We start from the raw sequence: 19,262 nt of genomic DNA, 5'->3' as shown, positions 1-19,262 counted from the left end.
TTCACACAAATTTTCGCATAAATGAATAAAGAGGATATACAAGTACGAGTATCATCTATTCATAGTCGACTGCGTTATGCGGATAAAACTTGGGGTGGTTGACAGTCCGTTGTTTGGGAGTAACCTCTATTGAAAAGGTAGGCAGGGTATAATAGAAACACACTCTGTTCTGATGTTTGTTTAATCAGACGCAGAAAAAATAGGTGAAAGGATGCTTTGAAAAGATAAAGGACAAACAAATTTTTTTTAAACTGAATAGTTCCTCCTTTTCACTTTTCAAATGAGACTTTAAACAATAAAATAACAAAGTAGGTATAACAAAGTATGTATTTTAAAGGTATTTTTATTTTTCCTTTAGTACTTGGAAAGTAGTTACGGTATGGATTAAAATTTGGAACACAGTAGGATTCTTGGATTTTTTAAATTTTTTCATAGGAACAAATATGACGATATCTTTGATATACTCGTACTAATTCAAAAAAAAAAAAGTTAAATTCTCTCAAAAACCACTAAGTTAATATCTCAACATAAAAATTCATGTGACTACATAGCATAGGGATCTACCTACCTAAGTTTTTTTTTTAGAGGATGCTTTTTTTTCATTTACGACCAAAAACTTATTATTAGATGTTTTTCCCAGATTTAAAATTTAATTATTATTTAACTTATAGTAAAACAATTTCAAAAATTAAAATCGGTTGGAAACTGACGAATCTAGAGTATTTGCAATGTCTGAAGGTCTAAAAAACAGTTCTTTTTGTAACTAAATCAAGATTTTGGAGGTAGCAGTTTTAATACTTTATATTTAATAGAAAAATATTTAAAAATTTAGTTTTTTTTTTTTTTTAAATCTGTAAAAATCTGTAATTTTTCTAAAAAAACAAAACACAGAAGCCAAAAAAAAACTATGTTCAATCAAAAATTTGGCAGACACGTGTCAAGTTATTTTATTTTTGCTCTCTAATCACATACAAAATGATTTCAAATACTTTTCATACTGATTTTAGGTGAATTATATCTCAAACATCGAATTTAATGGTTTTGACTTATAAAATCGTCCATATATCAAGTTGCATATTTGTTTACAATTTTTGTTTGTGTGACTTTCATATATTAACAATATCTATTGACTCCAATATAAATCTTCCTTCTATCTTCCTTTGGTGAAGAAAATAGCTTTTTGAACTTTTTCAAATTAAATTTTTATCATTTAAAAACTAAAAAAATTAACTTTAAAGCATGGCAACCCTATGTTTTGACAGGATGTCGCCAGGCAATTCATGTGTAAAACATTTACACACTAACTTTAAAAAAATATAACTCTCAACTGGTATAACGATGAGGGTAGGTCGTCCTATGGCAGGATCTTCTACTACAATTATTTGTATAATGTACTTATAAATGGGATACCAATTGTATTTTTTTTTAAATTTTTATTAATTCTTTTTTCACCTAAGTAAAAATTTTGTATTTTAACCTACCGAAGACAATATGGGGTGTACCTATAAAAAACTTTGTTGTAAAATACAAATTACTAACAAATTTAAAGAAAAATATTCTCCCACATTAACTCGCCAATTATTAACAGTGCTCAAAATTTACAGTACAGTAGTTTTGAAGTTATGGGGGACATCGACTTTTAAAAAAATACTCATAATTTCCCCAATTTTGCTCTATTCATCATTTTTGACACAATATTTTTGAGAAAGCTACAAAATTATGTATTCAGTTAAATAAAAAAAAAAAAAAAAAAAACAAAGACAAAATAATCGGAAAATTTTAAAACAATGGCATCATGTCACATTCCTATTAACACTCCCCTTAACTAAAAATAACATTTGAGTACCACTTTATTTGTTTATATGTATCTTGCCTAAATTTCAAGTAAACTTACAAAAATACTGTATACTTTTAACAATCGGTGAATATTTAAAAAAGTCATTTATTTAAATTAAAATATTGTTGACACTGGGGCGTATACGTAACTTTTTTTTTATTATTTTGAGAAATTATGTTGGCTAGTCTACATAATCTGATTTGTTAAATTATTTAATTTGTAATGTAAGGTGATATGTATGTATATATAAGATGGGCTACTATTTACCGATCGATAGAAAAAAATCAATTTCAGCTAAGGAAAATTAAAAATCCTAGTATAAATTTGTCTTAAATTAAAAATCAATTTTTTCCAACATTTTTTTTTTTTCTAATAGAAATCCATAAATCCACATTTTTACGTAAAAAAACCGAAACAACGGTAAATATACGGAATGGTTTGGAGTTATTAATATCCTTTTTTTTATTTTACTTATGACTCTGATTTAATAAATGGGGCTTAAATAAAGGAACTAGCTTGTTTTTAAATCTACATCTTTCAAAATATCCCTCTGAACAAGAGCTAAAATAAAATTGGTATATTATTTGGTTTAGGTTTTGTTTTATTATTTTTTTCTAAAAAGTTTTAATTCTGATAATACTTTAATTACTCTTCCACCTTTTTCTGACAGGGTGCATTACCCAAATAATCTTGAGATAATTCTCTTTAGTCGTGATTAAATTTATTCTAAAATCTAAAATGTATCCTAAAGTTCAAAACGTGCCTTGAAAATGGGTCTAAGTTATTTATTATAATCGAACAAATAAGTTGCTTTTAACTTAAACCTTTTACTCGAACAAACACTTTAACCTATCTCACATTATAATAAATTTACCTAACCATTAAATCGTTATTATTGATCCTTGGCATCTATTCCTTTTTTTCTTTCAACTGAATTTTATTTATTTTTTTTTAAATCCTCCTCATTGAAATAAATTTATTAGTGAATTTGACAAATAATGTTACCATTTTTATTGTTTTCTCAAACTTCAACTGGCTCATAAAATAAGCCCATAAAACTAATTTAAAAATGATTCTTAAGCTCTTTAAGAATTTATACCAAATAGTCCTTAATGATGACCTAATCTGTATGTCGCCCACTGTAGATAGGAATGCACTTTCAGTCTTCTTCATATAAGACTGATCGCATTGTTTTATTTCCCTTGTCATATATTATTGTATTTGTTGGCACAGGGTACCGCAGAGATGCTGGGAATGGGACAGGGATTTCTGTGTTCTTCTTCTTCTCCGGCACCGTGTCTATACTAAACAGTGCGATGTCGTCGTTGTCGTTATTCTTCTCTGTGGCAATCATTACGTTCGCTTATTTACGATGTAAACAATTGGCAGGCTCGTATGGATGCCGCCTCAGTCTCAGCCGCCTGGTATTTGTTATCTTTTTCAATGGCACCCTCTTTTTTCTTTCTTTTTTTTTTTTGTCTATCTTTTTTTTCACATAAGAGACTACTCTTGTGGCACAAACTGTGAATTAAGTGGCATCTGCAGGGGCTGTTAACGGCTTTTATGAGAGCACTTCTTGTCACTGGGATTTCCAGTAGCACCCTATTGTAAAGTCGAAGCTAGGCACTAGACATTCACCATCACCAACCGAACCAGTCTGCTGAATGTGAAACGAGTGCTTCAGCTTCATCATCAAGCATCGAACAAAGGCACATTATTGTGGAAACGCACCTAAATCCACTCGACAAATCCATCTTTCTTTCAACTCAGGCCAAAATGTATGTAATTCCTCTCTAAATGGCAAAAAAAAAAAAATAGCTATGCAATTTTTTTTGTTTGTATTGGATATTTCCACTTTTTGCCATTTGAAGGGGGCTCTTTACTAACTACCCCCCGCTGGAAGCCGCCAATCATCCCAAAGTGTTAACTGTAAGTTTTGCAAAAGTTATTTATGCCCCTTTGTTTATATGGTGGCTATTAAATTAACGAGTGGCTGCTGCTGCTGTTTACGGTTTTTGGTTGTGTTTGTTGTTGGTTTTTTTGTTTTTGTTGAATGTATAACTACTGACTGAGTGCGTGCCATCTCTGATGGCGCCTCAACGGTGAATATATTTAGGCTTTGTTTTAATGCAAGTTAATGATGGCAAATTCACTTTTATTTTCAAGACACAAGAGATATCAACTTGATAGAGCCAAGGTTACCAGATGTCTGGAAATCAATCAAAAAAATCTTTATTATTGTAAAAGAAAATAATATTTACAAATTGAAAATTAACATCCTTTAAAACACAAAAGGTAGTAAAACGTTTTGTTTTGATTTTGATTTGTTTTGTCTGTTATTGAATATAAATAAGCGCAGGGTCTTATTTTATGTTGATTCAATTTTTTCGTTTGCGAGTACAGAGATCTTAAACATTTATTTTAAATTTCAAATGTTTTTTTTTTTTTTCAATTGATTTCGACTCAGAAACACCTCAGGTGGATCTCGTCTGTACCGGTTTCTGTATTCAAATTTTTAATCTTGATTGGGCTATGGATAATTCCATAGAAGGGAATTTAAAATGGTTTTTATAAGACCAAAATTAACGATAATTGCAAAATTACCAAAATGGATAAGGTTTTTTGTTTTTTTTTTTTTAAACAACTCTAACGGTTTTGATAACAAATTACACTTTTTCGGTTTTTTTTTTGACGGAGAGTTAAATTTTTACTTAAATGATTTTAACTTGTTCAAGAAATGTAGTTAACGTGATAAACGCACCAAAAAACACCAAATTTTTCAGCTAATATTAAAAGAAAATCATTCTTGGATTGGTTTACAAATATTCAATTCTTTTAAATACACTCCTTTTCATCAGAATAGGTACACAACTTTTCAAATGTTCAGTATTCGTTTTTTCCTCACAGTGTAGGAAAAATAATAATTTTTTGATGTCAAGTCATTGTTTAAGATGTTAGAAGAATCAGCAAAAAAAAATAATTCAAAACGTGTGGTTATTTTTCTTGTTTCTCTGTGGCAAAGCATTTTACATCGAAAAACTGAATAATTTTTTTGTTTCATCAGAATAGGTACACATAGAGAATGATGTGAAAATTAATAGAGAATGAAATGAAATTAAACCTAGTTCTTCTTAAAAATGTATTTTACTTATTTTATTTTTTGTATAGTGGCGTTTTTATTCATAAAAAATAACAAAACTGTCCAGGAATTGCATTGTTAAATCTTTTTATGCAATCTATCTGAATCTCTTCCCTAAATTGTTAAATGGTGGGTTAGGAAATATTTTTGTCTTAAAATCGAATATCACAAATTTTATCTGTACGGGCTAGCCATTTCCAAATATTTTCAACAAGGTTCAGGGTTGTTTTCTATGGTAGATACTCAAGTACTTTCTAAATTTGCACTTCCTCCCAATATTTTACAGAGCATTTTTTGTGGTAGGAGGCTAGGTCCTGTTAAAAAATTCAGAATACTGGTTCACAAATACTAGAGAATTAAGGAAAAGTTTCTTGAATATGCATTTACAAATAATTGTGACCATTCTTCACGTTTGAAATTCATTATTTGTATTATCGTAGAAGATTACTTTCTTCCATGCCTTAACACTCCTTTTTTAACAATGAAGTTGGTCTCAAAATGGTTTCACCTTTCGCAGAATGTTAAACTGATAGTTTAACTCACCAAGGACATCCAAATTAAATGTTCGTTGATCCAAAAATAACAAGAAATACCACTCAACTTTTCATGTGGTAAAGGATTTCAAAAACCTTAAACGCATACAATTCTGTTCTTGGTGTAGTAATGGTGTCTTTTCAAAATTCAGCCATTTTAGAAGATTGGGACTAATGCCCATTCTATTTACTGTCCTAAAATTACAAATAACAACTGTTTTTCACTTTTATTCTTGTCTTTAAACCACCAAAACTGGTAGCACATGTAAAAATTTACTCGTCTTAAAGTGTTTTTTTTTGCATTTTTTTTACAACCATTCATTTTTTTTAACCCCAAAATGTTTGTATCTGAAGTCTGGATAGAGCATATTCACAATTCGTAATTTTTTTTAATCATACCAGTACTGGTGGATCCTTCATTGTTTGTTTTTTTTTCTTAAGGTGTTTTCACCAAAATTTAGCGATTTTAATCCACCCATGTTTTTCAAAATGGTAGTATGATTATTAAATTACACTTATTAAAGTCCAGTTATTTGTTTAAATGGTAAATTTGCTTGAAATCCACGAAACCATTAAAGATAACAAGGGTGTACCTATTTTGATGAAGAAAAAAAATAAGTTGATTTTTCCTCAAAAAATACTTTACAAGAAAAAAAATGCGAAAGTTATGGTCCATTTTGAAATAATTTTAACTGTTGCATTTCCCAACATCTTAAACTATCATAAAACAATAAAACCTTGTTAGGTCACGTACCACTATTGGGGACAAACGATTAAGGAACATTTGAAAAGTTGTGTACCTATTCTGATGAAAAGGAGTGTATATTTTTTTTGGAAATTGATCAATAATTTTTTTTTAAATTTGTTTTTTTTTTTGTTTCGATTAATATTTTTTTGATTTTTATTGCCGTATCATTTTCTTTTTTTAAAAAGCTTTGAAGATTTGTAAAAAAGCTATTAAAAAACTCTAACAATTCATTTTTTTTTTCTAAATTTTTTTTTCTAAAAAATAACAAATTTCATTTGGAGGTTTTGAAATTTTACATTTGAATTTTATGTTTTTAGTTTTTTTTTACTAAATTTCTTATAAAATTTATAAATTTTCATATACAATATTCTATAATATTCTACAACAAAGTGCGTATTATTTTAATGTTTCTTAATTTAGTAAATCATTTTTTAGAAATTATTAATCAATATCTAAAGAAAAAATAACAAAAGAATTATAAGATTTTTCAAAAAAAAAAAAATTTAAGTCCAAAAGTGTATTTCTTAAAAAATTGATTGCACTACAAAAATTTTTTGTTAAAATTGATTGCACTACAAACAGTTAAGAAAATTTTGTTTTTCAGTTCAAAATAATGACCTAATACTTACATAATGTATCTAAATAATTAACAAGACATTTTAAACCCAAGTTTCCAATTATAACAACATCTATTAACCTCTCTAAAGTATCCCCTAAAAACCTGAACGAGGAATTTTATGAAAAAAAAAAAAATTAAGGAAATTCGTAAGTACTGTAAAAACATAAAATCCGTTTTTATAATTATTGAAATATGTACTATATTTAAAAAAAAATTTTACCATGAAGCGAAGCATGATTTCTTTGATTTGATTTCTTGTAAATGGAGTTTTTAACAATCGTTATACAATCGTTTTTTTAGCCCCAATTTAATCACTCTCAAATATATCTTAAATCTCCATTAAAAATGCAAAATCTGTCAAATCGCTTTTTGGGACCAATTACAGATTTTACTGTCTCTTCGAAAAAAACACCCTTTCACCAAAATTTTTTTTATGAAAACTCTTTATTCTTGCTTTCGATCCCAAACTCAATGTTTTTACCAAATTTCATTAGGGTGACCCATCATTTTTGTTTTCACTAAAAAAAAACACCCTGCTAACCATGATATTTTTATAGAAACTTAAGATTCTTGTTTCTTATCTTAAAAGTAACATAATTGCTAAATTTCAATAGGGTACCACTAATATTACTCTAGTATCTCACACTTTTTTCAAATAAACCCATATTTTCTTTACTTCTAAAAAAAACACCCTTTGGACATAAAAAAATTTATAGACTTACATTATTCGTAGTTCCCATTGGAAAGAGAACATATTTAATGAATTTCGTAACGGTACCATTTATACCATTGATTTTATCGGACTTATCGCGGATTTATCCCTATTTCCCAAAAAAACATCCTTTAACCTAAAATATTTGTATAGACTTTTTGATTCCTTGCTTTCTGTTATAAATGAAACATTTTTACCAATTTTCATTGGTGTAACAATTTTTTTCCCAGTTTTTGTGGTACTAATTCCGAATTTCATCATTTCTTGAAAAAAAAAACACCCTTTCACTCAAAATAATTTTTTACTTTTTATAGATTCTTAATTCTTATACCAACCAAAACTATTTCACCAAGTTTTAAAAATTAATAAAATATAAGTTAGCTGTTATGATACCTTTCTCACACACAACTTAACCTATCAAAAAAACACTCTTTCACTCAAAATGTATTTTAAAAACTTTATGAATCCTTTGTCCCTGTTTTATCTTAAACATTCATCCCTAATTTTGTCAGTGTAGCATGTTTTTCACATGGATTTTGGTTATATTTATTACCTGTTGAGGTAAAAAAACAAGCACCCTGGTTTTGAATCGGCAATAACTTTTCTTAGAGCAATCGTATTGACTTTATTTTTATGTCATTAGATTCAGAATCAAAAAATACCTTGAAAACATGTGTCATATGATGATATTCAACAAACAATTTTTTTCAGTATATTTTTGACCTTCACCCCCTCCTTCACCCCGTCCGCGAAAAAACACCCTTCCACCCAACTTTTTTTTATAGACTTTTTTTGTGCTTGGTTCTTATCCCAAAAGCAAACTTTTTGCCAAGTTTCATGAGTGGAACAATTTTTTTTTTATAAATGCCTATTTTACTATATTTCAAAAACAAAAAGCTAAATAAAAGTTTTAAAAATTATAAAATGAAAAGCATACTCTTTTTATTTTGACTCTAAAAAATGTTGAACCTGTCACATATGTATACACACATTGTATAACTTAGAATTCATCTAAACTATCAAAAACAGAAACGATAAAAGAGGCTTATAATTTTCTGTAGATTTTTTGGTTTTCTTTGAACCCTCTATTTGAATAAAGAACGAAATCTGTAGGTGCGGCATTTATTACATTTGCAATTTAAATTTTCAATTAATCCACAGAAAACCCCCTGAAGTTATGTTGAACTCATTTTCTTACTGACATTATGTTTAGATTGTATCTAATTATAGTCCATAAGCTTCTGTGGTGACCACAATGATTTATGAAACAAAAACCAACATTCTTTTCAAAGTTTATATTGAGTTGATGAATCTTAACTTATTTTTGTACACCAGTGCAGTGTAACAAAAATTTTAATTAACCTTCCTGACGAAGATTTAACCGCTATTCACAATATTAATGTTAAAAGCTGAGGCCAACCATGCAAAGTTGCTTTTTTTATGCATCCGGTTTCCGTTGGTCGGTAGAGACCCGGCGGCCGGTTACTCGGTTGGTTGGTGTGGTTTTAAATCTTCTCTCGAAGCTCTATTGGTTTTGTGGCTGACTGCATCTTAACTGTTACTTCAAACAAAAAAAAAATAAACATTGAAGTTTATTGCTGTTAGTTTATTACCATATTTTGTTGTTATTGCAATTTTTTTTTTGCAGTTAAAAGTTGTTAAGTTTTAATCTTGGTTTTGTTTATTTTAAATTTAATTGATTTTTGTCTGGTTTTGTTTTTTTTCTGCAATAAAACAAAAGAAAAACATTTGCAAGCGGAAGTTTATTGCAAATGGATTTGTATTAAATAAAAAAAAACCCGCTCTAAACCCAACACGATGACGGCAAACTGTGATGAAGATGATTTATAAATAATGCTAATGAAATACTCAAAGACTTTTTTTATTTTTTATATAAATTCAAATAAATGCTAATGGTTTTTTGAATTTCAATTTATTTAAGAAATTCCTTTTTTCTGTATTTTTTTTCCCCTTTTTCTGAATACCATTTGAGCCAATTTTTTGTGTGTGCGAATATGCTCCTTTCTATTTTATTTCACTCTTCTATTGAGTAGACTTATTTCTTTCTTTTATTTATTCTATATATTTTTTTTTTCTTCTCAATAGCCATGATATAAGAAGCATAGAATTAGCATAAACCATATAAAAAAAGACACAAAAAAAAAGAAGAATAATATTGCAGCATAAAGCGTGTTTTTGTGACTGTGCTTATATCCATTGCATGCAATCGGAGATTTTTGTCTATGAGAGATTCATATGCGATAATAATAATAATAATCATTTGCCTCACAGTTGTTTTCATTGACTGCATAAAAACTATATAAATCCCCCCCAAGCAGCCTGTTGACACACTTAAGTTATGAAAGGATAAATACAAAAATTCTGTCTAAATGCACATATAAACAACATAAAATGTATAGCAGGCACGTAGTTATGGAAGGGGCTTTTTATTGAGAATTTTATGAAAGGTTATATATCAAATAATAAAATAATACAGAAAAGACGAAGAGGAATGAAAAAGTAACAATTCTAGGACAGGAATAAATGACTTTTTTTCATACAAATTGTTAAGTGTATATGAAACTTCTTATGAAAACATTTCTTCAAAAAGTAATTTTCAAAAAGCTAGTTGATGAAATAACTTTTTTGAAATTGTTTTATATAAAGTTTTTAATTTATCAAAATTCCTTGAGATTCATTTTTAAAAAAGAAATATTATATCACACTTAAATTCACTTAAAAAATAATTTTTCTTTTTTTAAGGATGAATTTTATATTTCGTTAGAACCTTAATTATTCTTTATAGTAGGTACTTATATCGCAAGTAAAAAAATACAACTTTAATACTTAAAAACAAAATTTGGGTCCAATTTTTTCACTATCCATTATTTTAAAAAGTCGCTATTTAAAGTTTTAAATTTTAAAATTTTTATGCGATTTGACAGATTTTTCAGTGTATAATTTTTTGTTACACTTAAATAACACTGGTTTACAGCCAAAATGGACACTCAATTCCACTATTTTTTTCTTACGTTCTTTAACCTCAGCAACTTGGAAATCACTTTAAAAAATTACGATGGATATGTTTTCGAGATATGATTTTTCAAATTTTTTTTGTCGTTATTTTTCCCAGCATACACAGTATTCGGACTATATTTTGAGTAATAAACGATCAATCTGAACAGAAAAACCGGCACCTGAGGGCTAAATAAATCAACAAGAAACACTTGAACAACTTTTCTAAAGATTTTTGAGTGCAATACATCAAAATATTTAAAAGAAATCGATTTTTTAAAAGGAAATTTTTGCCAAAAAAAAATTACTTACTGAAAGAAAAAAATCAAAATCTTTCGAGTCTTTTTAAATTAATATATTGTAAAAAAAACTTAAGAAAATATATTGAAAAAAGAGAAAAAACGTTATTTTTGATGTTTTTACTAAATAGTTTTTTTTTTATCTTTTGATCATTTATAAAAGATACTTTATTTTTTCAATATAATGGTCACAAAAATTGAATACTGCTAAAATTGGATAAAATACCTATAGACTTTCAAAATCTTCTGTTTTTTGGTCTTTTTGAGCCATTTTTCTTTAAGGGGGGAAATCCCTCTGGAAGGCAGCTTTTTCAATATTTTTTTTTGGAAAATTGAAAGCAATTGTTGAAATTTGGTATTATTGACATTATGAAGTATTGATACAATTTTTTTGAAGTAAGAAAAAAACAAGTTGACGAATCGCGTTTGCGCCGTGAAATGCCCTGGTCCAGAAAACTATTTATGATCAAAAAAGAATTTTTTTTCCAATAAAATATATCTATACGCATTGCATGAACCTAAATTTAGTAAAAACAAATCTAAAATAAAAATTAGAGACCAAAAAAACGAAAAAACACAATGTTTTTTTATAAGGAAATAGTTAAAAAAAATATTTATTTTAATTATTTTATTAAACTTTTAGGTTCATGCAATGGCCAATTATTTAACGAGTAATTTGCCTTTTATTTCAAGTCGATAGCTTCATTAGTTTTTGAGTTACTTTGCACGGCGCGGAAAAAACGCTTTTCGAGAAAAATGAGTTTAAAGTTTACGTTTTCGTACTGTGGTAGGTTCGGAGCGCATGGGATTCGGGACTATCTAGGGACTTTTGAGGCTTCATTTAAGGCTAAGACCACTGAAAATAGTTTCTTCGGTTGATAAATTAGACAAAAAAAAAAATAATTCTGAAATAAAAAATTTCAGAGGGATTTCCCCCCTTAACACATGTTTTAAAAAATGGTAATAACAGTGGTTTTATTGTAAGCATTTGTTCTTTAAAATTACTTGCAGGAAAAATTTTCAAAACTTATAAGATATTAAACATATTTGAACGAAAATTTTTAGTATAAAAGCGTTTAAGTAATTTGAATTCAAAATATAAAAAAAAATTTAAAAAGTATGAATTTTGGGTTAAAAAGAAAAATTCACATTTGTTTTTCAATCAATTTTTTCAAATAGATTAGTGAAACTTAGTTTAAATATGTAGATTTCCTATTAATAACATACCAAATCGTAATTTATAAAACAACTTTTAATTATTTTTTTTTCTTATTTCATTTTATATTAATTATAAAATTAAATTAAAATCATTTTTTTCAATATTTATTAAATAAATTTCTTTCATTAGGAAAAATTCTATTAATTTAAACATTTCTTGAATTAAAAAAAAACATTGAAATTTATTTTTTTTTTACATTAAAAAACAAAATTTCAATGTATTTCTAGAAATTTCATTGACTTTCTTACAAAATGTTGGCCTTGATACCATTTGAACTTTTATTTTTATTTTTAATATGATACGTAAATAGATTCTCTTAGGTCAGATTGCAAATTTTTAAGAAAATTGCTAGATTATAAAAAAAATTAATTTAAAATAAGATCTGGAATAAAATTTTTTACGTAAAAATTTAAAAAATAAACTTTTTAGTGATAAAATTATTCAAAAATACAATAATATTTTTTTTTATACAAAAAAAAAATTAAATTTTAGTAAATTTTGTTTGTTTTTTTTTTAAATTTTAAATGAATTATTTTTGCATTTATATTTTTACAACCCTGTATGAGAGTACCTTTAATTTATAGTTCAAATAAGTTTCGATTTTCCTCGGTGGAATCTGGCAAGAACTTCAAAATGTCAAGTTTACCTAAATAAAATTGCTTTAGTTATTTGTTCTGCACCTCGAGAAAAAGACAAAATATCTAGGCCCACTTTAGATAGCTGAAATATTTTTGTAGTGTTTTTTTTAACTTTAAAAATGTTTTACCTTACTTGCACATGCTACTAATAAAGCCTTAAATATGTGCATTAATTTTTTTTATAATCTAGGCAAGGCCATTTTAAACATAATATTAATTTAGATATAACACTTCGCATCAAGAAAAGATGACGAACAAAAAAAATAATAATAATATTAATTTTCCATGTGATTCGAAAAGAAAAAATATTTTGCAAGATAACAAAACAAAAATTATTTATATTTCAATTTTTTTCCTTATATGAACCCCTGTAAAACTTAGAAATTGTAGGTACGCCCCTTTCATAAAACCATACAGTTAAAGTTTTTGCTTGATTAATATCCATCTCGTTTATTTTTTGTATCATCACAATGTAAACATTGTAGTTTCTCTTGAATTGAATAAAATGCTTCAGAACAGAGTATTGCTTCAATCAAAGAGGCTCATCATAAACATTTAAAATAATTGTCAACACCTTCAGGCTATTAGTCTGTGTAAAACAATTTTTTTTTTTTGTTATATGCAAAATATTTTGATGAGGACTTTTTTTTTCATAATTGTTGTTTATACAATGAACGCATGCTATGTTTGGGAAAATCTTTGATTCGTTATGTTAAAACATTAATGAATGTTGCTTTTGAAGCTAGAGATGCAAATAGAAAAGTAATTTTTTTGTGCGTAAGAAGTATTTCTAGTTTTACAACTTTAAAAAATGCATGCTTTTATATAATATGATTTTTTCATCAAAGAAACAAATCTCAAACAAAAAGAACCCTTTTTGATTAATAAATGGGCTCTTTAACAAATAAAAATGGCGGTCTTAAGGTTTTAACGCCGTTTTGTTAAGGTTTCTGAAATATTTTGTGTGTCCTTTTCCCAATAAAATAATTTAAATTTGTTTTTTAATTTAGAAAAAAATTGAAGTTTTAAAAAAGACAGTTTAAACTTTCTCAAAATACCACCCAGAATATTCCTTTTTTTTCATTGAACATTTTTATCATGTAAATTATCTGATTTTTCGTTTTGTTTTCTTTTTTTGTGTCATCAGTCAGTGCCAAAGTTTCAAGGTTTATTTTAACAGCTTTGACAATGTTCTCATTTCACGTTATCACGATCCACCCGTAGTAATAAAGTAGGTACCTACACCTGACAATTTTTTTTTGTGTTATTTTTCAATATTATCTGGATCGTGTACCTTCAATTTAATTTAATTTTGTTTGTATTTTTTTTTTAATAATAAAAAAAAATCGTGATCACCGGCTTTATTTTAGGTGGATACTTTTTTTTTTGATACAAAAAAAAGCAAAACAAACATCGCATGATAAACGCGAAGGTCACAAAATACAAAACAAAAAAAAAATTCAATCGAGTTAATTAAAAATAGCAATGCAACTTTTAAGTTGATCTAGAAAATTTAATTGAATTTTATTGGCTTTTGCTATACTTAATTTTAATTCTGCTGTCGAAAATGTTTGTATGGTAATAAAATGCTTGAAATGAAAGTAATTAGGGAATTGATTTAATGATGGTAAATACTGGAAAGACGTGAAATTTGAGTGTTCTTGTAGATAAACTAAAAAATGTTAAGAAATAATTATATAAAAAAAAAACACATTTCAAATATGAGTTTTTATTGTCTTATTAAACCAGTACCAACATTTTAAATTAAATCTCATGTTTATCAGCTGTGAAGTAAATAAATTGCTTGATTGTCATCAACTTTCTTTAAATTCAACAATCCATTTTATTTAGTTTTAAAAAAAATCAATTAATTTGTTTTAAATTTTGTGTAGGTACACTGATAAAAATCTTAGGTAATTTTGTACACCGAAGTACTACCACAATTAAATTACAAAAAAAAAATATTCCAAAACATAAAGAAAGCAAAATACGTACATAAATTCACTGTGGCGTATACGTACTTTTTTTCATTTTTATATTTTTGTTTGTTTTAAATAATTAATTAATAAGATTTTTAACATTGGTATTAATCGATATGGTCGAGAATGTGAAAAAGTGGGTCTCGAAACTCTTTATGTCTCAGCTGTAGTAGCCTAAGCAGTTAAGAACTTTTGGTGATTCCCTGGAGAATAATTTGAAATTAATTTATTTTGCACCAAAAAAATTACAAGTATCCACCATTCGACCAATATAGAAAAGGTTGTTTTTCTCAACAACAGCTCTAACTATTTTTATTACAAAAAATGCATGTATAGGTACTATGGCATCCTACTTTTGAAATAAAAAAAATATTTTTTTATCAACGGTAACTGCAATAGAATCTTGTTCTTGATGTGTTACTTACTCGTAAACAAAGTAACCAACAATTTTTTATGGGCAAATTTTTTGTTTAATTTTTATATAAAAAACTATTTTTATAAACAAATTGTAAAAGTTCGTTTATTTATACAAGAAATTAAAAACCATGCTTCGTTGGAGACGAAGAGATTTTTTTTATTTAATTTAAAAATACATTTTAATTTATTTTTCAAGTTTTAATTGATTTTCTTATTAAATAAAATTAATTAAAAAAAATTTGTATTTTAAAGAACTTGTAACGTTTTTTTTTTAATTGGAGTAAAATCAACACTAGCGATATAAGACCTTCTTCTGTATTTGAGTTGATTTCTTGTTTCAAACTGACAATTTAGTTTTTTTTTTTAATTTTTGATTTAAATATTTAAAACCTTTTTACTTAAAAAAATATGGCATTAAACGTCTTTATTTATCTAAACAATAATAAGCCCTTATCGTTATTCTTTATTACACAACATAATATAAATTCACTGTCACTCACAAGGTTTTACTTTATCAGTTAAACAAACAAACAAAAAATAGTCCCTCAATCAATCAATCACTATCTGCTATCAGTCCTTGAAGCAACAACTTTATGAAATATATTTTTTATTTCCAAATGATAGTCTTTTAACCTATTGAGATTTTAATATTGTTGCAATGACTTCTTTAAAATTAATTTCGTTTAGAATTTATTTTTTACAAATCTTCACCATACCTTCTAACACCTATAAGCCTACTTAAAGAAACTATATAAGTTAAAATTCACTAAAAACTTTTATAAAAGGTCAAGCCAGAAAAAACAAATTATTGACTTCTAGAACAATTTTTTTGTTTTGGATCAAAACTTTTTAGAAGGCTTATAGTACAGGTAAACTAGTATATAAAATCAAAAAATAAAAACAAAAATTGTTACACTCATGAAACTTGGCAAAAAGTTTGCTTTTGGGATAAGAACCAAGGACATAAAAAGTCTATAAAAAAACGTTGAGTGGAAGGGTGTTTTTTCGCAGACAAGAGGGAGGGGGTTAAGGTCAAAAATATACTGAAAAAAATTGTTAATCGAATATCATCATATGACTCATATTTTCAAGGTATTTTTTGATGCTGAATCTAATGACATAAAAATAAAGTCAATACGATTGCTTTAAGAAAAGTTATTGCCGATTTAAAACAAGGGTGCTTGTTTTTTTACTTCAACAGGTAAAATATAACCAAAATCCATGTGAAAAACATGCTACACTGATGAAATTCGGAATGAATGAAGGTTTTAGATAAAGCAGGGACAAATGATTCATAAAGTTCTTACAATTATTTTTGGTGAAGATGGTTTTTTTTATATGTTAAGTTGTGTGTGAGAAAGGTATCATAACAGCTAACTTAAATTTTATTAATTTTTAAAACTTGGTGAAGTAGTTTTGGTTGGTATAAGAATTAAGAATCTATAAAAAGTACAAAATTATTTTGAGCGAAAGGGTGTTTTTTTCAAAAAATGATGAAATTCGGAATTAGTACCACAAAAAGTGGGAAAAAATTGTTACACCAATAAAAATTGGTAACAATATTTCATTTATAACAGAAACCAAGAACCCAAAAAGTTTATACAAATATTTTAGGTTAAAGGGTGTTTTTTTTTTTTTTTTGGAAAATAGGGAAAATCCGCGATAAGTCCAATAAAATCAATGGTATGAAAGGTACCCTCACAAGATTCAATAAATATGTTCTTTTTCTCATGGGGATAACGAATAAAAGAAATCTATGAATTTTTTTCATGTGAAAGTGTGTTTTTTTTTTTAGGTGTAGAGAAAATATGGGTATATTTGGAAAAGTGTGCAATACTAGAGTAGTACTAGTGGTACCCTATTGAAATTCAGGAATTATAAGATAAGAAACTAATTAAGATAAGAAACAAGATTCTAAAGTTTCTATAAAAATTTCACGGTCAAAAGGGTGTTTTTTTTTTTAGTGAAAACAAAAATGATGGATCAATCTAATGAAATTTTGTGAAAACGTTGAATTTGAATAGAAAACAAGAATAAAGAGTTTTTATTACAAAAAATTTGGTGAAAGGGTGTTTTTTTCGAAGAGACAGTAAAATCTGTAATTGGTCCCAAAAAGCCAATGATGCGTGTAAAACGTCTAAGAACTTAAGTATAAAGGTTTAATTTGCCATCAAAACCAAAAATAACATGAATCATTGGATTTTTGGGACCAATTACAGATTTTACTGTCTCTTCAAAAAAAAAAACACCCTTTTTACCCAACTTTTTCTTATAAACTTTTTTATCCTTGGTTCTTATCCCAAAAGCAAACTTTTTGCCAAGTTTCATGTGTGTAACAATTTTTTTTTTTTTTAAATGCCTATTTTACCTGTACCTACTATTATAGAAAACTTTAGTTAGTCTTATTTGAGTATACGAATATTCTATTTATAATCTCAACTCCAAAGTCCAGTATAAAATATTTCTATTGCCATAAAACTATTCAGCAATCTCAAAAATAAATCTTGTTTATTATGATAATTAGTACGAGTGGAACAAAAATATCAATAAAGACTTGATTGAATTCATTAAAGTGAGCCGGTCAATTAATTTAAGGCTTGCCGGCCTATAAATCAATAACATATCAGATACATATCATATCTTAAATACTTACCTCACACCTTTTAAGTATCAAAAGACGTTAAGTTTGTAAACATTGTTTCTCTGAAGTCAAAATGAACCAATAAAACTAAACATGAATTTGCATTATAACGAAACGATTTTAGGGCCTTTCACATTTTTTTTCGTTTTCTTTTATTTTGTTTATTTTTTAATGATTTTCTTCTCCAAAAATATAAATAAAAACAAACAAAAATATAAAAACATCAAAAATCGGGAAAAAAATACACGTGCATCAGAAATCACGCAAGTTATTTGTTGAGAAAAGGGGGAACGGATATAAATTTGTTAATTGCATGTGAGTTGTTTTGTAGTTTACTTTATTTTGCTTCTGGTTTAGTGTTACACAGTAATTATATTGTTATAGACTTCGAATTGTTTGATTTCGAAAAAAAAAAAAAACAAAATATTCGAGATCAAGGATGGCGACTTGAATCGATTTTTCCATTTACTATATAAAACAACTGATGTGAGTATATGTTTGTATGTGGTTTTGTTTTTGTTTGAATTTAATGGAGGGTGAGGGTCAAGGTCAAATTTAGGTTAGGTGTATGCTTATACAAACATTTGCCTTTTCGTAGCTGATACAATTTTCTCATTATTGCGTTCTTCTCTTTGAGAGTTTTGTTTTTCATTTTGGAAGAAATCAATATTTTTGTTTTTATTTTTTCAGGTACACATGTACGATGCATGCAATCATATTTTTATTATCATGTTTTTTTTTTTTTTGAAAAACTTTCCGAACATTTTTTAACAAAATATTTTAAGTAAATTACAAAAAAAAATTGAAGAATTTCGGTAGAAAAGAATGAAATTCTTATCGCAAAAATACGTAGGTTTTTTTTTTTTGAGTATTTACCTACACTTGAAAGAAATCAAATAAAACAGTTGCCAAAGCAAATAGTAATTAATGTTTAGCTGCTATATTTATAACATTCCAAACGCGTGCTGGTTGAATGAATAGTTATTTTTTTATCAGTTTTTTTTTTTGTAGTTTTGTTTTATTGATTGAAAGTTCACTATGAAATCACATGTCTATTATCAATTTTTGTTAAACAGAAATATCATAAATAATTTTATAGAAAAGTATTTGTTACTAGGAAATCATGTTTAAGTGAGAAAGTATTTTAGATACCCAATAGTTGCTTGTTAGACTTATAACTGTAGTGATTTGTCAACATTATTCCAACATAGAGAAAAGTGATTATTACAATAAGTCAGAATCTAAATATTTACCCTATTTTAATTAAAATTTCAATTTTTTATGTAATACATAGGTTTTTAATTTTTTTTATTGGTGTTTTTTTTTTTTTTTTAATTACGAAAAAGTGTTGTTTAAGGATTTATCTGAATGACATTTTTTATAAACTTATTTAAATACAAAGTAAATTCAAAAAGAACGCATCGTATTTTTTGCTGTATAGACATACTGGAAACTAGAAATTCGAA

The 19,262-nt window shown here is 26.7% G+C and overlaps 1 protein-coding gene across 1 annotated transcript in view; it reads left to right on the top strand.

Annotated features, from left to right (window-relative positions):
• LOC129906777 (uncharacterized) overlaps positions 1 to 19,262 on the top strand; it is a 124,751-nt gene that overhangs the window by 1,501 nt on the left and 103,988 nt on the right. The gene's annotated exons all lie outside the window — the stretch shown is intronic.

Source organism: Episyrphus balteatus, chromosome 1 (genome assembly GCF_945859705.1).
Source record: "Episyrphus balteatus chromosome 1, idEpiBalt1.1, whole genome shotgun sequence".
Lineage (NCBI taxonomy): Eukaryota > Metazoa > Arthropoda > Insecta > Diptera > Syrphidae > Episyrphus > Episyrphus balteatus.
This window is presented reverse-complemented; position numbering and strand designations above follow the sequence as displayed.